This window comes from Hippocampus zosterae, chromosome 11 (genome assembly GCF_025434085.1).
Source record: "Hippocampus zosterae strain Florida chromosome 11, ASM2543408v3, whole genome shotgun sequence".
Lineage (NCBI taxonomy): Eukaryota > Metazoa > Chordata > Actinopteri > Syngnathiformes > Syngnathidae > Hippocampus > Hippocampus zosterae.
In genome coordinates this window covers 18,725,460-18,749,012 of record NC_067461.1, presented here as the reverse complement: position 1 = coordinate 18,749,012, position 23,553 = coordinate 18,725,460, and the positions used below count along the sequence as shown (strand labels likewise).

Sequence of the window (23,553 nt, the reverse complement as noted above, 5' to 3'; positions counted from 1 at the left end):
AAGAATATTGCTAAACTGAAACTGATTTGTCAAGAGAAATCATTCAAATCTCTTTCTGACTGTTGTGCAGGTCTAACCAAAGAACATTTGGTTGAAGTTAGAGCTGCCAAAGAAGGCTCAACCGGTTATTAAATCCCAAACTTTTTCCACCCTGGATTGTGACATTTACATGTGTTTGGTTAAAAAACAAACACAAAAAAAAAAATACTCGACACAAATGATTTTAATTGTTATTTTTTATGAGCGCTGTTTGTTTATTGTTGTGAACATCCTGTCACATTTTAGGACCGAATTGTGCAGAAATTCCAAAGGGTTCCCATGCTTTTTCTTACATCTGGAGCTGAGACAACCGTGATGTTTGAAAAAATATATCTATAAATTTGATAGACCTTGTCACTATGTCAACTATGAACCCACAAATTCCAGGCAGCAGAGAGATTCCGAGGTGAATGGGCGGTGCGACTCTGAGTTTGGTCTTGCTCACAGGTCCCCTCACAGTGTTCAGAGAGATGATTAAATTTCATTTTTAGCCACAGGAAGATTTGAACCCTTGACCTTCAAGCCCTTCAGCTAGCTGACTGACTGAGTCACTGCTGAACAGAAAGACCCGGGCCAGAAATTCAAACTTCAAAGCCAAGCCTAATGTTGTCTGCTCATGCAAAACAGAGCTGATAGAAGAGACATGGTTTCCTGTGTCCAATTTAACAGCTCATTTTTATCACAGATGACAATTGTATCTTCTGCTGAAATAGAAATGACGTTGCACCCCAAAAAGTTTGATGGTAAAATGACATTGTAAAGGACAAAATGGTCCAAAAGGTAAAGAGCAAGGGTTCAAATGTAACCAAGTGATTCTGTCTCATGTGCTCTTGCTTGCCTCCTAACCAGCAATTAGTACTTTTGCTTTAAATATTTAAACGTTGGAAATTTGGAAACAAGAATATCTCTGGTGTCTCCAGTCTCGTCGTCATGTTCCAACTCCAAAAATATTATTATTCTTTACTCAAGGAAATGTCTGAAATCCAAACAAATCCAAGGTCAAAGCATTCATTTGCTTAGGAATGCTTTGATTGCATTTGTGACCTATATTTGGTTCATGATCGTTTTTATTTGGTTCTGAAAATGTCATTGGCTGTCATATTTCTCACCACAAAATATTTCTTGTTATCTGCGAAGGTAGAAAAGAAGCATTCTCATGTTGTTGTAAGCATCACTTTATCCACCACAGACAAGTTGTTTCATCCAAAATAAAGTAAATGTGAATCATATCAGACGGTGGTTGGTGAAGAAATTCAGCGGTACCTTTCCAGCACTGTTGGGATGCATGAATATCACCACTTGAGTTTTGAGGTTAAGAACTCGGGGAGTTGTGGGAGTATCAATTTCCCAGCACAAACCACTCAGCCTCGTTTAATCCCCATGTTGCCTCTGCTCCCAGCAACAGCTCCAATCCTGTCCTCTAGGTAGGGCGCAGGGCAGCCCTCAGGGGTCAGGGGTCATGGGTCAGGGCAGTTCTTTCAGCTGGACAATAGCCAAGCGCCACCTGGAGTAAATCAGTGACTGTCTCAGGCGATTGGCCGTGACAGCCACCATTACCGGAGCCAAATAAACGTAAAACCTACTAGACAATCCTGCAGATGTCATTCATCAAGACTGGCAGCGCCGAAGGTCCAAAAGGCCACAGCTCACCTCCCCCATGGGTGCCTGTGATTGTTGGATTGCACAAGGTAAAGGGTGTGCCAAGAAGGCACGTATCATTGGTTTTAAAGTGAGTGTGCAAGTGTATGTCTTGGACAGAAATTCATATTTCATAGGATTTGTTTCACGCTCATCCTGTGAGCTGTCCTGTCCGTGTGTCACTTAGTCTTAAGAAGTAATTTGAATGCCAAGTGCTGAAATGCTAAAAATAGTACCCCGAGTGGAAACAAAACTTGATAAGAATCACAAGATCAGACATTTTGCCATTATTTTAGGGCACGATTTGGAATGAGAATTGAGAAAACCTTAACACGATAACAGTTCATATTAGGGCCGAATGATTCATTGCGTTTGCAATATAATCGATATTTGGTCAGGGCAGCAGAGAGTTGCATGCAAAGAGTTCATTACTGTAACTAAAACCTACTGCCTACTGTGCGTCATTTTCAGTAACTTTTCTGTCTCCGGAGAACTTGAGGCGAGAATCTAACGTATTTTTCCCCTCAAAAGGTTAAAAAACAAAATGTCATTGTGTATGTGTGAGGGTGGGAAACTCCACTCAGTGTGTGAGTGTGTGGTTGATAAATATATCATATGTGAACCACCACAACAGCTGTGACGCACATGTAAAATGAACTACAAGTGTTGACTTTGATTGACATGTCATAATGTTTGCACATGGGGCGCTGCTGGGTGGTGACTAACCAAAACACATCCGCCGGTCATATGATTTGAAAATCTTGTCAGGGTTGCGGGCAATGCTGGAGCCTATCCCAGCTTTTTTCGGGCTGTAGGCGGGGTACACCCTGAACTGGTTGCCAGCCAATCGCAGGGCACACAGAAACGAACAAGCAGTCGTGCTCACAATCACACTTATGGACAATTTGGAGTGTTCCATTAAACTGTCATGCCTGTTTTTGGAATGTGGGAAGAAACTGGAGTACCCGGAGAAAACCCACGCAAACATGGGGAGAACATGCAAACTCCACACGGGAAGGCCTGAGCTGGAATTGAACTCTGCATTTATTCATGCATTGTGACATCGACGTGCTAACCAGAGTCTTGTGAGGATAAAGCGGATCGGAAGGTGGATGGATGGAATTATGTTATGTTGTCAGGGTGAATGCTTATCACACTTCATGTGAAAGTATTTAGTACCGGTAAGTTTAAACCTGGAATTGTAGTAGAGAAATAAACTTGTATATTAATTAATGCTTTGTTTGCCTTTATTTTTAATATCCTAAAATATAATAGATCTTTTTTATTGTAATAAAGATTAATTCAATGATGTTTGGTGAAAAATATATATATATATCTTGAAGTGGACCTTGGAAAAAAAATCCGATATTATCTCGTAATCACAATTTTTAGGGGGGAGGAGGGAAAAACTTGCATTTGATTGTTTTCCATGATCTTTCAGCCCTTGACAGAGTACAATAAAACGCACACACACACACACACACACACACACACACACACACACACACAGGGGATCAATAAAGATTTACAAATCCTGAAACCAGCTCATAATTCAAATCAGAATTTCTAAAATGCTTACGTGCTACCTTGACACACTGTTCTGTCTCATAGTCACTTGACAAACTTTTTAATTCCATAAAAAACTTTTGAACTATTGAACATGAGTGATGGGTAAACCAATTGACGACAAAGCTTGCTCAGCAGTAAAGCATATCTCCAGATATCACATGTTGATCTACAGGTCCAAGAATACTGGCTTGGAATTTCAGAAAATCTCATGTAAAACTTCACTGACAGACTTCAGAGGCAAACCATCATCAAACAAAACAAATACGTGTCAAGTGAGGCTTAGAAGTTGCCGACAATAAATGGATGGTTCCATCACAACAGATAAGGTGATGTCTGCCGTTTTTCGACTGCACATTACCAACATGGTGCCACACTTCCCTTTTCTGACATATATTGATGTTTTCCTCTCACCTTGAAAGTGGTTTTGTGATGTGATTTTAGGTTTCAAGCAAGTGAAATAAAAATGAGAAGGTTTTTGGTCTCTTTATGTTTTGATATTTCAACTGATCTGCCTCGATTACGGGGGAGGTGTTGTTGTTGATGGATTGCATCGGTGCCGTAATTTCCCATTGTGGTCTGTCTGGCTCCATCTGAAATTCATTGTTGTGGGTTTATGCTGACCTCTGCAAAGTGTAGTTGAAGATCGCAGTGTGCTTCTCTTGTCGAGGACTACACAGTGTTCATTGGATGCAGGCCTGAAAGGCCAAGGGAAAAGTTGATTGAAAAAAAGATGGTTGAGACAGAAATTCTAAAACCCAGAGGAAAGGGTAATTTAATCTGATCCTTTTATTTTGTACTATTATTTCAAAGTAAAGGTTCATGGAAAAATGTGAGGGAGGTAATTATCTTCGTGCTAACACTCCTTGACTTTAATGGCCAACCTGCAAATATTCCCGAGGCACTTCAGAAATGTTTTCATAAAGGATCAAATTCTGAGATTATGATGTCAATTTAATCTTCCAAAGACCTTCAATGTGTAAATGGTGCGCCATGATACACTCACACCCACACCCACACACATAAAAGAAGTCGTGCTGTTGTTTTTTTCCCTGTGTGAACCGATCAAATTTTAACTTCACCACTTTCCGCCTTCGCAAAGGCCCCCCGAGTGCTATTTTATACTCTGAAACAGACGGATGAATTTTTGTCTTCGATGAAATAAAAGTGCCATCATTTGTCTTTGCGTGCCTGTGCGCACACTGGATGTGGTTGTAAATGTCATGAAAGGAACAGAGGGAGGTTGGTGATGGAGAGACGTTAGCGGTCACATGTTGGCTGTTTGGTGGATGATGGTCAGGGGTTTCTCTCCCCTCCGTTCCCAACCCTGAGCTACTCTGTTATTAGGGTGACAGAAATGTCCTGTTTAACCCCAAGTGGCTGTGTCAGCTTTAATAAACCAGGCGCTTGTAATATTTCAATGCCGTTTGGACCACCGTGTCACACTATGGAAAAAGAGCTTCACACAAGGAGAGAATTATTGGATGAAATCTGTTCGAGTGTTTGTGTGTATCTGTCTCCGCGTTTTTCCATGTTGACCTTTGTCTGTATTTTAATATGCATCTCAGGTTCTGGGTCATGTCATTTGATTTTGTCTCATCTATAGTACATAGGCCTTCTATAAAATAGTTACACTGAAAAAAATGGTGCGTTGGCTTTACCCAATTTTATTTCGTCAAATGTATATATATGTATACTTTTTTAATAGACCACACATCTATTTTTAAAAAATGCATTAGACGCAGATGATTCTATTGTGTGGAGCCACATGTCAAATAAAATCAACACACAATTTTTTTTCATGGTATGTCTGAACAGAGAAAGTGTGTTACAGTCATGAGTCACTTCAAAATAAAATACAATGACTTCTGAATTTAATTCTATCCTAATCCTATGGGACCACGCTTGAACTCAAAACACTTGAATCTCCAATCTACTTTGCCCACTCCAATGAATGGAAATGCCATCAATATGTTCCGCACTAACTAGATATGAACAGAAAGCGCTTGTGAACTGCAAGGTAAACTTGACAACCGAAAGCACTCAAAACGGCAAAAATCCAAACACACAATACACCATGTAGTCCAAAATGACTTGAAAACAACAACAACAAAAAAACAAGAATCTAGCAAAACAATCAGAATGTGCGCAAGAGGTCTAGAAAACATTACTAGAACATAAACAGCACGCAAGAGCAACAATCCAACATGAGACTCAGCAGCTTGGCAGTCCTTAAATACATAGCAGGCTTGATTGGTAACAAGCTACAGGTGCACCTGCTGAAGAGGCACGCCCTTCACCCCAGCGGGTGCTGTAAACAAACAAACCCAAAAACAATGATCATACTTTTCCAGATGAAACACGCGATATTATCTGGCATGTTGCTCTTTACTGGATCAACCAAGAAACGTCAGTAAGATGCAATTAAATGTTAGAGAGGGTTCAACAGCAAATAAATAGTATCGTGTAAAATTATAGTCATGGTGAATTATTTGTTGTAATGAATACCATGTCTACTACTAATTGAGCTAAGCAGACAAGTGAAAGGTTTTCTGAGATGGCCTTTCTATTGTTGTAACGGCAGTAATGTTTTTTTTTAATCACGCCTGGAAATCATAGCTCACTTATCGCTGTGTAAATGTCAGCCGTGCACCACCATATTTCCAATAAACAGAGCCTAATAATGACTCCTAAAGCTTAGTGGGCTGCAAGAGGTGTCAGAGTAGAGGGGGTTGTGGTCATGAATTTACAGCCGCCGAGTCTTTCAATTGGAACATGAGAAATATATAGAGCCTTGCATAACACAAGATGAAATGCTGCCGAGGCGGAGCATGTGGAAGAGGTGAAGCAAAGGCAATTAACGCCGCTGTGTGATGTATAGGGGGGGGCTGAATGAATGGTTCTAGCTTTTCCCTCAAGGCCCACGTATGTATACGCGCACACACATTTTCCACCTGTTACAGGCTGTACTGTGCAGAAGCGCAGCACACTTATCACCACATTAATTAATGCTCAACGCATCCACCTGTGTCCACATACAAACAAATATTTCCGCACCTCTACATGCTCACAACATGAATCATTTTTGTGACCTGGGGTCTGAAAACTGAAGAAATATTTTTGTACTTTTTCCAGGCTGAGTACGTTATTACTCCAGATAAGCAGAGTCTGTTCCGTTCTCTACTACTCGCCAGTGGTTACGGGTGAGTTTTATATATCCAACGTCTGGTATGCGCACACTTTGCCACCCTCCATATGCTGTCGATTAGGCTCTTGGGTATCTGCAGTGATGCCAAAACACTCGCTCATGAATCACACTTAAAAAAAAAAAAAAAAATACTACTCCCCTCTTCCACCAACCCTCCTCCGACACGACGACCAGGGTGTGAACTCCCAGCCCTGCGAAACCACACATTGCTGTCCAGCCAGCAGTTAGGAGGGAAAGTGGGTCGTCGAAAAAAACCACACTGCAGCCTTGTGAAATCAGAAGGAATGTAAGACCACCTTGCACTCTCGCGGTTATGTTCCTTGCTATGGTCGAATCATATATCGGTCGTAATAGCGGCAGTGCAACAGCATTAGTTGTTGCTCAGCAGCGGATATTATTTCAATGTATGTGTTGTAGGAGTGCCAACGATTGTCAAATCATAGGCTTGTATTTGGCAAATGCTATAGTAAGCTTGATGTATTTATTTTTTTCAACAAAAAGTGTAACATGTGTTTTGTGTGGCTGAAACCGCACTTAACGTTGACACACTAATATTATACCAAAACTTGCTCTCTTGAATTTACAATCCTGTAGTGGGTATTGATCCTGTGTTTTTTCAATCTCACCAATTATGGAAAATTGAACCAATCTCTGCAAATTACTTTATGTGTTTTCTTAGAATTCTGGCCAGACGCAATTTTGTGCATTTTTTAAATTATTTTCCATGAGTTTTGCCCATCAAATTTGTCTTTGAGTTGCACTGAAACCTCGAAACACTCTCTAATCAATCAAATATGTTCCTTGCATCGCACTTTGACATGCTTGCTTACTTGTTTACTAATGACACGTGGTAGCTGTCATGTGGCAACAAAAAAAAAACTAAATTCATTGTTCTTGCTCACAAATTCCTGAATGTTCTCTCAAAAATGGAAAACAGTATTGGGCACGTTCAAACAAAAGTCAACAATTTACAGTACTTACCATTGTGAACAGTCACCTTATTGGTGTAGATAAATACATTAAGCTACAAACTCTTTTTGGTGTCATTGTTTGTTCTTTTCTTTCAGTTCTCAACAATAGTGCGATATTGTTCACTTTCTGAGAAAGTTGCTAAGCTTGAAATTGTCATTTTAAAACAATTCACATTTGCTGCGGCACCAAGTACTTTTTCTCCATAGTTGAAATTTCAGCTCCATTTACAATGAAATCACTTTTTAATTGGGTTGTTTTGGCAAACTCTCTTGTGGTGTCAGGTTGCACTTAATTATGGGATCAAAGCATCTGCTTTCATTCATTCCTTTTAAAATGGTTATACTTGCTTCTTTTTGTACCATTTTTAGTGCAACCCTCTAAAACCGTTGCGACTTTTCAGAAAAGCTGCCGCAAATGTGATTTTTCAACCAGCAATCCAGAAACAGATGCTTGCGGGACTGACTGTTTGGGGCATGGTCCTGAAGCTGAACATTTAAAAAGAAACATTGGTTTATTGATTTAAGTCTCCATCCAGTTGACTCAGCTTTGAGATTAAAAACTACAGCAACATGCAACAGAAGCTTGAGTTCCACTGTGTTGGAGGCTCACTGGACCAGGGCCTTTCTGCCCCCCGACACCCACACACACACACACCCACACACACACACTCACTCACTAACATGCGCTCTAAGCCCATTTCCCAAAATATCACTTGCGCACTAGACGCTTGCCTTTGGTTTCACTTCTACTCTCACAACGCCCCTGCCTCTTTGTCGTCGCTTCATTCCCTGCCCCCACTCTGATATAGCCAATCATGAATTAGCATTTTCTTTAGATTTACCTTTGTCTTTTGGCATCCCAACCCACTGCCACCCCCACCATCTCTAACCACTGGTATGTGGCCCTTCATTAATCGGCAGTGCCCCCTGAAATGAGCCCCCTCCACCTCATCCCAGCCCCCGTTTCCCAAATAGAAAAACGGGCCAGTGGGCTTTTGCTGGGAAAAGGGGGACCTACAGTTCTCATTAACACACACTCACACACACACACACACACACACACACACACACAATTCAGCTGGAAGCTTATTCTGTCCTATGGCCTCATTAGCATGGTCCCCTCACTTGGGTTCTGTGATGCTTTATCAGTCCATGCAGGGGAGCTGGCGCCTCTCTTTTTGTCAGAGCCGTCTTTTAGAGATGCAAAATATGATACCCTTTCATTTCCCCTCACTACCCTTGCTCGTACTTTAGTCCAGAACTCCTCCCTCTTCAAAGTCCTACGATGAGCTCCATCCCAGAACAGCTTACACGCTGAACCCACTCCAGCTCATATGAAAGAAGTTCACTTGATCCACAGGCCTGTGCCAGGCCTGAACAAACTTTGTGCCAGTCTAGACTATCCACTCCACTGCCTCTGCTTGTTCATTAGATGCTGACGAAACTTGAGGCGACCGGGCCTCGTCGCTCTGTCATAAGGCTCTCAGCTGAGTCAGTCTGCCACCCAGTCCCTCAGTCTGCCACCCAGACTGTGGTGGACTGAGCCCAGTAGCTAACAAAGCCATCACAGCTTTTCTTGACTTTGCTTTTCGAAAGGTTCACCCAAACTCATGATGATGAACTATGAGGAAATCTTTTCAGCATCTACTGTGACTGCATCGGCTCAAATCAGAGGACATATACGAACTTGCCATGAAAGCCCCAACTAACGGGAATTGGGACAGAGCTGTCAGGCATGTAAAGCGCAGTCAGTGCTGAGGTATTTTTCAACCTCAGATCATAGCAAACATCAAATATTGAACCCAAACAGACGACATCAATTGAGAAATTAAATTTAGCTCGACATCGTACTCCTGTAGTGGCACCAGAATATTTTTGTATTTCGTAGCCTGATGGATTTGAATGAATTTCGCTCTTTTGTTCACATATGTGTATTCATTGACCAAAATGTAAAACCATTCATTTGATTAAATTACATTGATTAATTAGAAGGTCTCTGGTTAATAATGTTATGATTTTAATAGAGCCTCACCACAATTAAATACATCAATGACGTCTTACATTTCATGTTGTCTCGCAGGCCTAAAAAAATGACTTTGGTGTTTCACAAGGTTGTCGATTTCATTTACCTGTAGCTTTCCACATACAAAAAGGCATCGTTTGCATATTAATTTCATCAATAGAATCGGTACCATACATCAGTATCCTAACAGGGCTTTCTAAATCCCATCAAACTGGCCATTCATGTCAGGCTTCTTTGCTCTGCGGTGTCAGTGGGCTCTATTGTCCATTTCCCTAAACCTCTAAAAGAAAAAGAAAAAAAAAAGACCACTCTCCCACAGTTCCCCCACATCTGACATGGTTGACCTTCGTGTCAACCTCCTGCACCTCAGCCTATGACCTCTTTTCCAAACTGTGAAGGCGAGGTTCCATTTTTCCATGACCGCTGCATCATGGGAAACACAGTGAGCAGAGAAAGAGACAGAGGGGTGGGGTCACATCTCCAATCAGTGATGTAAAACAGAGCCATTGTTAGTGTGGTAGACAAAAAAATGATTAATGCAACAGAGTGTTGGAGAGATGAAAGGGGAGAAAGGGGGAGGAGAAATAGCACACAGAAAGAGAGAGAGAGAGGGAGAGAGAGAAGCAAGAGAAGAATAAAGGCATGAGAAGTTTTGTGAAGTGTTACAGAGTCTGTGGAGTCTGTTCCTTGTCTAGGAGAGGAAATCTAGTGTGTGTGTGTGTGTGTGTGTGTGTGTGTGTGTGTGTGTGTGTGTGTGTGTGTGTGTGTGTGTGTGTGTGTGTGTGTGTGTGTGTGTGTGTGTGTGTGTGTTGGGGTGGGCGCACTGAATGAGCGGCAGGAACTGATGAAGTGTAGCTGGAGTGTGTGTTGAAGGAGGGGGTTCTGGAAATATGTTATGTAACCTTCTCTCTGGGGGAAAAAAAGTGAGGCGAAGGTCAGCAAGGGAGGAGAGAAGAAGAGGAGAGGAATGTCTGATGTAAAAGGGGGGGAGTCTCGTTATGATCTGTCAGTGCCTTATTTCAATTTCCTTGCCTATTTCAAGACATTAACAACTTCCTACTCATTTCGCTTCTTTAATAAGTACAAACGGTACAAGTAACAGTACAAACTTTTCTCTATTCTACATGTCGTCCCAAATTGGACTTGCTTTTTACTTGGGTCTTATCTATTACAATCTATCCAAAGTGTGATATGCAGTTTATAAGGCCCACCAGATTACCGGTAGTCAGTATCTGCTGTTTTATTGCCGTGTGACTTGAACAGGTCAATGTCAACATCATCAAGAAGTAGCGCTGCCATCTACAGTATTTAGCACAGGAGTCTGGATTGTTTTGACACTTTTGCGAAAGCAACAGCATGATGAAGACAAGTTACAGGTATATGAAAACCATTGCAGACAAACTGATTGCAATCCGCCAGATGTCACACAATATTTATTTCGTGGCTTGTTTCTCACTTACGTTGCCCCCCCCCCCCCCCCCCACGCAGGACATATTTTGATCATAATGACTGATATATTTTAACCAACACAAATGTAAATATGTTTCCCATTAAATCATCATTAGTTAGCTCACAGCTGGCAGCGACACAAATGTTTTAATTCCCCCCTCTCACCTCCATGTTATCTGACTTTCTCTGACTCAACTCAGATCTCATAAACTGTCAGCATATAAAGTTACTCAGGATTTTCGCAAAAGCCTGTGTGATAGAACGCACAATTTGGCCACGGACTGGACACATCCTGCCAAACCGAGCCGTCCGTGCTCTGAATGAGCTCTTGTGTGGCGCGTTTTGACACTCTTTTATGATGTCGATGTGTGTAGAAACTGCTGTGAAGAAATGAATCAAACTCCAGGGGCAAGAGGGGAGGGCCCCTTTGATGACAGTTAAACCACGTGTTGTATTGAATAACTGATCTTGGGTGGTGTCACATTATTGAGGGATGTGTAATGTACTGTTTCATCCCTTAGGGGTGATTTAAAAAGTACACTGTAAACGAACAGCGGTTTCAAACGGTCCTCAAGAGCCGCTTTGCAGCATGTTTGAGATGTTTCCCTCCTCCAACGCATCGGAATCAAATGACTAGCTCATCTGCAAAAGAGCCTGATAATGATCCTGATCATTTGAATCAGATGTGCTGGAGGAAGGAAATATCTAAAGCACAAAAGCGACACCCCCCACCCACCCAGGGACTGAAGTTTGAAACCCCTGCTAACAAAGAAACCCAATTATATAATTATGGTTGCATTATATCATCTTGTCGTTTTGCTTTTCTCTTTGTAATGCTTTTGAATCCAAAATCACATAATTTCTTGTCATTTTTAAAGACGTTTCAAGCACGCATTGTAAATCAATAACATGAGCATTTGCTTTCTCCTGATTGACATTTCATTATTCTGTGTGTTGTGTCGCTCCACAATGTTATTGTGTTATATTACGGTACAATATGGTGACATACCGTAAAGAATTAGCACACAACTGGAATTTGGCACACAACTGGAATTTTGACATGATCATATATACTCATATACTCATCCTGGTAAAAAAAAAAAAGTTTCTGTGTACTGTGTTGGAATGATTGGTGATTCATCTTATGGCAGGACATGTTTTTCAAGCTATCGTGGCAACATTTCAAATGAAGTTTGTCATCTACACCCTCGGGTTGGATACTATAGATGGTTATACAGATGGAACTGAATAGAGTGGCCACATGAAAACCATTAGAATCTTAGTTCAAACATAAATACGTGCAAATACCTTTGAGGATATACATATTCCTTCCTTCCTTTCCCTACTCGTGCCTCAAGGTGTAGTTCTAAAAAAGCAAAAGTTGTAACGGGGCTTTGCTAAGCGGTCAGCTTGGATTCATTAAAAGGGTTCAGAGGAGGGGAGCGGGACTTGGGTCCCATCAGTCTCTGCATGCTGTAACATGACAAGGAAGGAGAGTTGGGCTGTGAGTGTGAAGGCTGGACTTATTCGCACTGAGCTGAGCATCACGGCCCATAATTAATGACTTCTGATGGAGGTGGAGTCGGACAATAGGAGCTTTTCAGCAGGACCGAGGGGCCCTCATCTTGGACCCATACTGGCCTGTCCTGCCGGCGCATTGTTGCACTGCTCTAACTTTTGCCAGCTGGGCCACGTGGAAAACTCCAAAGCAAAGCATCCAGAGACAGTACCTCCATTGGTGTTTGCGCAGTTATGCCTGCACAAAACCGCAGGATTTATAATTTGGGGTCTTAGAGGTAGTAATAGTGACCCCAAAGTCCACTCTCAGATAAAGCGAATATCCACAGCTCACTAATATGATGAATGTGAGCTGTTTTTAAGTGCCCCCGCCCCCCACTTCTTTGATGATTTGGTGTGACTATGATCTTGACCATTCTAAAACGATTCCAAATGAAATGCATTGATTCAGTTCGTGTGCATTTTATTCAGTACACTTAACAGACACTAGGGGTCACTATTGAGTAAAGTATGCAACTGTGCTGCCAACCATCATCATTCATGACTCAGGAGTCACCAGCCCTGTTTTCTGTTTTAGTTTGTGTAATGATGGCTCATCTGACCCCAATCACGGTTTGTCGTATCTGATTTTATTTCTTTTTTGTTTTAAACTGTGTGTTTATGTGTCCTTCCCCTGATCCTGACAGTGCAGGCCCCACAAAAACAACTTAAAACAATGAATCATCATATAATGTGACTGTAGTGATTTATGCATGGGCTACATTTGGGTGAGGGAGTGACAGTCACACATTTTGTTCAAATGTGTCACTATGTTTGTACTTGAAATAAGCATTTTATTACCCCCACAATGCAGGTCTGATGCCATGGAGGAGAAATCAAAATATTCCATATTTGATTTTATGCACTGTTGTGTGTTAGTATTATAACAATGAAATATACTATATACAGTACTCTATGACACACGAAAACAACATCAATGGAAGCACTAAAATTACAGTATATTGCTGCCCAACAATGAGTCACAATTGTGATCCCCAACTTGAGGATCAGCATTATGAACGTTATTATCAGTCTTAAATTTGAATACAACAACATTGCTTCGCTTGCATGTGTTCTATCACATAAGGAGATGACTTTACTGACCTAACAGATTTTACCGTGACTGAGCCAAAACTTACTGCCATCCAATGTTTAGTTGTCATGATATTTTTTCACTCACACTAAACAGCCAGCATCTGTGAAGAAAGTACAGTCTTTGAGACTGGTTTGCACATGACAGATCAACATGAGAATCCCATCTCAGAGATTTATCAGTTACAATACAAGTATTTAGAATATAATGCTTGTGGGTCAAAGATTTTTTTCTCTGGCTTTGGTGGTTAAAGACAGAGATGGTTCATATCACACTAAGAAACGAAAAAACACATTTTAGAGAGAGAGGCTATTTTCTTTTTCATTGAATTGAATTGAATACAACATTTTGTCAAATGTGCTGTATGTGTGCTGTATGAATTTCATCCCTCTGAACATAAAACAAGAGAAGCTGCTGCGGGTGTCCGCGTCGCCATCAAAAGAAAAGTTAACAAAAAAATGACAAAATAATACAAGACAACACATGAGACACAGACAACCGTGCAATCTTAAAAACTTTCCTGCATACACTTTGTTGTCTGAAGCAGTTATAGATGATCACCACATCTATACACACACTATCACCACAGCATAAAAGATTTCAATTAACAGTGTCGTCAGAGTATATGATGACATAACAACTAGGCTATGGCAACAACACAGAAGTAAATAGTTTACTGTACCAGTATAGGGACTGTAAACATATTCTGATATGATATGCAGTGATACCACATCACCCTGACATATACCTTCAGTGTAGGAGCCATTTCAGCTGTGCATGTGTGTGTGTGTGTGTGTGTGTGTATGCGTGTGTGTGTGTGTGTGTGTGTAATGCACCACAATATTTTGTTCAATGAGCTTTTATGTTCTACAGAATGCTCACGATTTGTGTTGCTTGAGGTTAAATCATGGGCATTAAACAGGAGCATTTGCACGGTGACATCTTAGATGTATTCGATAGGCATTACCTATGGTGACAGGGGAAACGGGGTGGGACCCCGAGCCCCTTAATCTGCCCTCTGGAAACGTTAATCCCATTACTGTGCAAGGGAGCAAGAGCCCCAGGATGCTCGAGCAGAGTGGCCACAGCCCAGCGACAAAGCTCACTGTTGGCCTGTGATGTGGGAGTTGACCTCCTGAGATTCGTTTTCCTGGAGGTGCAACAGTAGCAGCGGTCGTCACAGGCTACATTTATTGCACAGTAAGGACTGAAATATTTCCAAAGGGACCTCCTAGTAGTTACATCGGCCATGCACCTTATTAAACAGGTCTCTATTTTAAGAATGCTTCATTTTATGGTAGAGTGACGCTCTTTGAAAGAAAAATGTAAGTAGTTGAGCAGCTGTCTCTCATAACCCAACGAGCAAAGATACAAATTTGTCACGTTCATTTGCCTGTATGGATTTCTGTCTAAGCAGCTCGAATTATTATTAACACCTACAATTCAATAAAATTTACCTCAGGGCGGCGCAGTGCGTAGCGGTGCCTATGTCTGCCTCACAGACACGAGGTCCTTGGTTCATGAATTGAAAACTAAAACTGTCCGTATAGGTGCAAATTTGACTTCGAATGTTTGTTTGGATATGCCCTGAGACTGGCTGGCGACTATTCCAGGGTGATGCGCCCAAGTTAGCTGGGATGGGCTCTAGCTCACCCGTGACCCTCTTGTGAAGAAGCCGTACAGAGAATGGATGGATGGATGTTGAGCTCATATAAAAACACATTTTGTATGCAGTGTAATATTGTTTTTTTTTTCTTCACCCAGACTCAGTGTGTAGAAACACGTCAAGCGACAACTTCAAAATAATCTGGTTTAAAGTATGCCTCTCTGAAAATAATCCACAGTGAACATGATTACCATTTTAGAGCAGTTGTTAAAGTATAGATTAGTTTGAGCAGCATACCTGTTATGTTTAAATATGAACAATTTCTGATGCTTTTTGAACTTGTCATCTCACTGACAACTGTCGAGAGTGTTTCCCACTTGCCGCATAATAGGACCTTGTGGAGCTGAAGGTGAATGTGTGAGTGACTGTGTGTGTGTACGCGTGTGCGTGTGTGTGTGTACGCGTGTGCGTGTGTGTGTGTGTGTGTGTGTGTGTGTGACTGTGTGTGCTTGTGCATGTTCATTATCTGTAGCAACATGCCTGCCTTCCCCTTATGTGTGGATGTGTTGGTTGATGTGCCAAAGGGGAAGGTGAGCTCTTTGTGGTGGCATGCCTCAACCTGTGTGTGAGTGCGTGTGTGTGTGTGTGAGTGAGTGCGTGCGTATGTGTTTGAAAGACAAAAAATGTGGGAATATAGAGGGTCTTGTGTGCATATGTATGGGTACGTGTCTGTGCTGATAAGGGGAAAAAAGTAGAAACTCTGTGTGTTTTTATGCATGTGAGTATCCTTTTAAGTTGCACATAAGAGGAGGCTCACAAAATTCTCGTCAGTCCAGCTGTGTCTCTTTTTAGCCGCACTTCCGAAGCTCATCAAGTTGGCTTTTTTTACGCCTACCTCGACTCTGTTCACATTGACACACACACACACACACGCACACACACACACACACACACACACACACACACACACACACACACACACACACACACACACTTTTCTCTTTCCCCATCATTGCACTTGAGAAGATCTGAGTCCACCGCTGCACATCAAAGCCAGAGTGAGAGGAAACAGCCTTCGTAAAGACTGTTAGGAGACCCCCCCCTCCTCCTTCTCCTCCTATTGGGACCCCCTGTTCATTTCTTTTGTTGTGTCACTTCTTTCTTCTCATCGCTCCTCCTACTGGTACTCTTTTCCTCTACCTAGCCTATGTATGTAAAAAGAAGATGATTGCCAAGTTCATAAAAGGCTTCTTTCTGCTTTATTGTAGAGCGGTATTGTCGTATTGGGTTGGGTATCGGATGAGAGTGTGAAAATCACGATGCCCGCACAGTTGATACAAGGCCATCCTTTCACCCTAAACATGTGCCACTGAAATGGGAATAATTTAAGTGATGGAATGTTTTACTTAAGCAATGAGGCTTTCAGAAAAAACGACCAGGTGTCCCTCATTGTTTGAGTTGAGTCTTCACAGATACTGTATCTAAAAAAATAAAAAAAACAGTGAAATAACTGCTCTCAGTGTTCCTACTGAATTACCATTTTTGGCATTAAATTTACTCGCCCCGTTGTCCTACTTAATCTAACACAACAATTTATCACGCAACTAAATTTGACATTCATTTCTTTCTGGCTGGTGGGCTTCTTTCTTCCCGCGCAGGCTCTTTTCCTTGTGATTTCTTTTTTCTAAAGCCCTTTTTCAATGGTTCCAAGAGGTTTAAACCCCACCCGGTGGCCAATTGACCTGGCTGTATTTAATACTGTACATTCAAATGCATATTTGGATTTTAGTGTCAAATAAAAGCACTGCTTTTGGAGGCACCGCCCTATAACAATGTATGGATATGTACTGATAGTTCATGGCTGTAAATAATGACTTACAGTCACTGAGGTTTTTCCTGAGATGAAATATTCAATGTTGTGGTTGAACGCGCTCATTTGAAGAAACAAACAGGAACCTCGAAGTCTTGCAAAATAGTCAGCAGTCATAATAAATACAAGGGTGCCCCCCAAAAAACGGGCCCCAACCCTAATTAGGCCCCGTTTCTTAGTGTTTTGTCCGAAACACTAGGGTCTTTGGCCTTTTTATCTCCGTTCTGCAGCATATGTTCTAGACGGCCTCCATTTAGCTCCGTGCATTTCTTGAGGCGAAGCACGAAGTTGTCCATGACGTTCTTACAGACTAAATTGGTAATCAAGTCAAGTCAATTCAAGTCAACAGTATTTATAGAGCACTTTCAAACAGCCATCGCTGCATACAAAGTGCTGTACATGGAGCAATTTAACATGCACAATAAACAGTAAGACAAATCGGAAATAAAGGTGGTAGAAAGGACCAAACAGTAAAACCAAGAACAAATCTAAGTCATGCTGAGTCGAATGCCAAAGAATACAAGTGCGTTTTCAGGAGGGGTTTTAAGATGGGCAGCGAGGAGGCTTGCCGAATGTTCAGTGGGAGGTCATTCCAGAGAGAGGGACCAGCAACAGAAAAGGCTCGATCCCCTCTGAGCCTCAGTTTAGTTCTTGGTACTTCTGATAATGTCTGGTAATGGCTCTCATCTCCTCCCTGATGGCTTTCTTCAGTTCAGTGATGGTTCTGGGTTTCCCTGCGTAGACTCTTTCCTTAAGATGGAAAAAAATCTGGGGGGCTTAGGTCCGGGCCATGGGGTGCCCACTCAAAATCAGTCTTGAGACTGATCACTCGGCCTCCGAAGTTCTCTTTCAGCCAATCTCGGGACAGGTTTGAGATGTGAGAACTTGCTCCGTCTTGCTGGAACTAGAACTTGCTCATGAGCGACAGGTAGATGGTCTGGAGCTCATTCTTGAAGGTTTTGAGGACCTCCACATACCGCTCCTTGGTGACTGTCACCAGATTCTTCGATGAAGATTGATCCAATGATGCTTCTGGCCAAGATTTCTCGTATCTGGTATGGTTTTCTGGTAGATTTCAGAAGCCATCACGGAGGAGATGAGAGCCATTATCAATTGAGTCCGTAAGAACGTCATAGACAACTTTGTGCTGTGCCTCAAGAAATGCACAGAGCTAAATGGAGGCCATCTAGAACATTTCCTGTAGAACGGAGAAAAAAAGGCCAAAGATCCTAGTGTTTTGATGTGATGTTTTGACTATAATAAACTAGTTATGGCCGAAGTTTCTTTTCATTTGGACAAAACACTAAGAAACGGAGCCTAATTAGGGTTGGGGCCCGTTTTTTTTGGGTCACCCTGGAACATGACGCCACTACAGGAAAGCATTAACTTCTTTTTGTTTTGGTTTCTGTGCATGAGCGATGGTGGCTTTGCAGGCATGCTCAACCGCACAGGATGAAAACACAGAAAACAAAATGATCATAATAAACAACCAAACAAAAGAAAAGACCATTGTTGACAAATGTAAACAAAAACAATGACAGATGCATGTACTAAGGAATGAATTTAGAAAGAAACGTCTCAATGATTGTTGTAGGTTGGTGCAGATTAAGAGCGTACTGCCTAGAAGCAAAAGCCACATCAGAACACTCAGCCACAAACACAGAGAGGTGAGGCGTTGTGTTTACAGCAAAATAGTTACAAACCTGCGTAATAATTGTGCTTCTCCCTGCAAATGTCTTGTTGCTACCACATCACATACAAAACCGCATTACACCACATAAACTTCCTGTATCTGCAGTAGAAAATACCACTGAAAGATCACATAAAATAAGCATGCACGCAAATCATTTTCTCTGTTATTGTTGAATTCCAACGACTGTAAGTTTATGTATCTGTGTGTGTGTGTGTGTGTGTGTGTGTGTGTGTGTGTGTGTGTGTGTGTGTGTGTGTGTGTGTGTGTGTGTAAGCGCGTGAGTATACGTGCGTGTGCATCTTTTTGTTTGCGTAACAGCATTTAATGACATTTGCATGTCTTTGATTGAGTAGAGTTAATTCCCATGTGCATATACTGTCGCACCACTAAGTGGTGGACCAGCTCAGTGTGAGTGAACCGGGACAGATGAATGAGAAAACATACAGTACATGCTCCCCCACATCAGAATATTTATTAAGTCACCGTTTACTCCCTGTGAACACGATGATGATCAAGTGCTGCCTGGTTTAGGACCCTCTCTTTGGGCGGCTCATGTGCCACAGACCATCAATGGATGCATGAGTAAGACATTGTTTTGAATGAGCACAGTCTACACTGAATCTGCACGAAGTGGATTGACTCATTCTTGGACTGTAAAGATGGGAAAGAGAGGGCTTGAGGAAAGTTGTGACATCGGCAGAATTCAAACGCAGCCACAATGCATCTAGTTGCAGTCGTGTGTGTGCACGCTGTCCATGAAAGTGAGTGCCTGCTGTAAGAACAATGATATTTGTCACCTAATGACCGACATATCATGTGCTTCATTGAAAATAAAACATCATGAAGCTCATCAATATGGTTACACTACAATACGGTGGTGCCTTGACGTATGAGTTGCATTTGTACATGATCATGATCTTAACTCAAAAAGATTGCCTGTGAGTATTGTGATATTGTCTGTCTACACATGCTGCTGTTTGTATTCAAATTAACGTTGCTTACAGCAGAGGTTCCCAACCACCGGGCCGTGGACCATTACCGATCCACGGGTCATTTGGTGCCGGGACGCACAGAAATAATAAATAACTTGCATTCCTTCCGTTTTATTCATTTCGAAATGTTTGAAATTTCTGAAAGATGTTTTATTTTGAAATATAACCGAATTCTCTGTTATATCAGTCTAGAGCAGGGGTGCCCAAACTTTTTGGATCAAAGATCTACTTCCCGGGATCTACCCTTACCGGCGCGCACACACGCACACACATACGCACACACACACACACACACACTCACACACACACACACACACACACACACACACACACACACACGCACGCACGCACGCACGCACGCACGCACGCACGCACGCCATGATAAGAAACACCCTGAAACGGAGGGATGCAACGCACTTTTGCAGCCTTTTAACTATCGTAGCTCACACGTACCGTTTTAAAGTGCTTCCCTGGGCCCTCCTAGATTCCTATTCCTTGCCCGTGCCCTCGGTCAATTGTACACGAAGCAAACTCTGAATGAGTATCATGACGATAAAAGATAGAGTGCCACCGTAAATTTAAGATTTACCTGCTTTATTTTATTTTTAAAATGAGACTAATAAGGGCGGCCCGGTAGTCCAGTGGTTAGCACGTCGGCTTCACAGTGCAGAGGTACCGGGTTCGATTCCAGCTCCGGCCTACCTGTGTGGAGTTTGCATGTTCTCCCCGGGCCCGCGTGGGTTTTCTCCGGGTCCTCCGGTTTCCTCCCACATTCCAAAAACATGCGTGGCAGGCTGATTGAACACTCTAAATTGTCCCTAGGTGTGAGTGTGAGTGTGAATGGTTGTTCGTTTCTGTGTGCCCTGCGATTGGCTGGCAACCGATTCAGGGTGTCCCCCGCCTACTGCCCGAAGACAGCTGGGATAGGCTCCAGCACCCCCCGCGACCCTAATGAGGACCCAGCGGCTTGGAAGATGAATGAATGAATGAATGACTAATAAGATGATTAGGGTGCAGTGTACATTAACACAAAAATATATTACTAACATGTACAAAGACACACAAATGGTTGTTTGTTGTTATTCTCCTCGACACACCTCGGATCTACTTGGGACCTGCCTTAGATCTACCGGTAGATCAGGATCGACCCAATGGGCACCCCTGGTCTAGAGTATGTCACTCTTGACGCAGGTGAATGCGCGCTTCTCGGTCACCGCATAAAAAACAAACGCCTTTGAAAAGTTTATTTCGGGAAGGGGAAAAGGCCCAGCCAGGAGACAGAATAGTCTCAGACTTTGAAGAAATAGAAGGCTACAGTTAAGAGACAGCATCAGGAGTCCTATTTCAGATACGGCTTTATCTCAACGGGAGATTCACACGCACCAAGCCTACTCTGCATAATAAGCGGCAATGATGAATCGTATTTTTCATGCACTTTTTATTTGCGGCGTATTTTATTTTGAAGGCACGTTTAAACATTACCATAGCGACAAGAGAATTTTGCGACCAGATAGGACGTTCCTGAGGCCATGATTTGTGTTGATTATTATGTTTCGAAAGTACCACACTTTTCATGCAGGTCATATCAAATACAGTAATATTGTTGTATCTATCGGGCCTTAAAGGCTGGTCCCTGAAAATATTGTCTGACATGAAACCGGTCCATGGGGCAAAAAGGTTGGGGACCTCTGGCTTAAAGGACCATCACACTATGATACCAGTGCTATTCAGTTGGCTCATCAATGGCGTTTTGTAATGTTTGTTAGCATTAAATTAGTGGACTCTCCTTAGTTTGTTATGTTGTCCTGTTAAATCCACAAAGTGTCATTCTCTTTTTTTTTATGTTTAGTTTGACACTAATGTTTAACAGTAGTTTAACAGTAGAAGCTTCTTTCTGAAGATTTATTTCATATGTATATATATATATATATTAGGGTTTGTTTAATTATTGCGAAACATAGCTTCATATATTAAAACTTGAAAAGCATAAACAGCATTTGATCATCACCATTAGTCCAACATGAAAGAAGATGCAAATAATGCAGCGAACTGTGCTGTCTTCAAAAGGAAATGGAGTCTGTCTACCCACGTGCTCATTTGAGACAAACATTTTAAGACACAACATAAAAAGGAAAAAGAAAGTCCCATACAAACACAGAAATCATTAGCTGTTAGAAGTACAATATTCTCTTTCCTAATTGAAACTAATTATCACTCATCTCCCTGACATCAGCACATTCAGACCAATGCGTGTCCTCTGCGTTCTTACGTACATTGTGGTTTCTCAGCCAGCACCGTGGCACGCTCATAGTCACAAGCTAAGAACTGTTTATCGCTTTGCTGTGGCATCTTCGTCAACACACAGCCTTTAAATCTGTCTCTCTCTCAACCACCTTTTGCCACTTTGCTGCCGTGTTGACGCAAGTGTAACGGCTGCAGCTGTAAATGCGTTGAGCTGCGCTGTAGTGTTTCCTGCAGAGGCATTTGTGAACAGTGCATGTTGCCTGATGGTGTAGTAAAACATTTGGGTGCAATCGGCAGTAAGCTTTCATTCACATGGACAGGATACATGTATTGCAAGTCCCTTCAGAGACTCTTGGAGGAAATAGAAACAAAAAGAGATGCATGTCATAAATTCCCTTGACAACATCACACTGGTTTATTTTGAACACTACTACCAGGATTTTGAAACTATCAGACCTATCAGAGTCGTCATTTTGTTGCCATCTGACAATGACGTTATTGTTGCTGCTCGAGTGTCGAACAAAGGTATATGGTTCATAACATTTAAATTTAAATTTTGAAATAAGTATAGCCGTTGTTGGAGTAATGACTTGTGACGTTTTTTTTAAATTGTGTAAGAGCATAAAAATTGCACCATGCGAATGAAATCTATACAAAAATAGGAAGAATCAAGAGTATTGTCAGTCAATATATGCCAAGTCATAAACCATCAAAGTTTGAAAACCATCAAAATGACAGCTGTGGTTTCCTAGTGTGAAAATGAATACGTGAAATAAACCTTACATACATTTCTGCAAAGGCTTCAGTAATTTGCAGAGATATTGGACAGACTTCCTTCGACGAAAAAGAGTTGTTGACTCTGTTGGTGTTGAAAAATCTAGAGAATTGCATTTTCATTGAACTTGAACATATCATGACCAACGTAGCAAAAATTATGTTCTGTCAAACCTTGTGAAAAAACTTACCCTATCAGTGGAAGACTAAACAGGATGTCGAGTTCACAGTGACAAATACAAATATTCAGTGTTCAAATTTGGTTGAAATATACCATAATGCATTTACAAAAAGGACAAACTTAGTAGATCAAAACCAATATCATTGTTTTCTGACTATTTTCAATTATTTCCTATTATGTCGATTTTTTTTCTGATGGTTTTGTTGTTGCTGTATCATGGATTAGTAAAAGAAATGTCCTAGAGGTGTGCTGGGAGGGGGACAAAGGACAAAGACAAAAAAATGGCAGGAGAATGAGTTAGTGATGGATGGTGGGGGTGGGGGTCAGACAGAGAAAGTGGGATAAAAGAAGAGTGGGAGCGATGGCGTGAGAGAGCAATTGTCCCCGCTGGAGTCGGGTACGCTCCTGGTTAACCAGAGTTGGCAGCACCTCAGCTTGACCTTAACCCCCTTATGCTGTCACTCCCCTCTGATCCCATTAGGGCCAGGCACCATGGCAAGACCCCTCATACACGTATACACACACACACACAAACACACACACAGATACACACTCATACACACGCATATACAAGTTCACCACTAACAACCATCAGCCCTTGTTTTCCCCAACCGTATCGTATCCCCCAACTCTGCTTGAGCTTCTGCTA

At 41.9% G+C, this 23,553-nt stretch overlaps 1 protein-coding gene and 2 long non-coding RNA genes across 3 annotated transcripts in view; 1 reads left to right on the top strand and 2 right to left on the bottom strand.

Annotated features, from left to right (window-relative positions):
* LOC127610703 (tumor-associated calcium signal transducer 2-like) overlaps positions 1-23,553 on the bottom strand; it is a 248,813-nt gene that overhangs the window by 43,840 nt on the left and 181,420 nt on the right. The gene's annotated exons all lie outside the window — the stretch shown is intronic.
* LOC127610756 (uncharacterized) overlaps positions 1-23,553 on the top strand; it is a 95,402-nt gene that overhangs the window by 15,980 nt on the left and 55,869 nt on the right. The gene's annotated exons all lie outside the window — the stretch shown is intronic.
* Positions 742-12,509, bottom strand: LOC127610758 (uncharacterized). The gene is made up of 3 exons (XR_007965029.1): positions 12,203-12,509; positions 1,623-1,704; positions 742-1,543 (listed from the first exon to the last, which is right to left on the bottom strand). It is a non-coding gene; the product is annotated as an uncharacterized LOC127610758 (long non-coding RNA).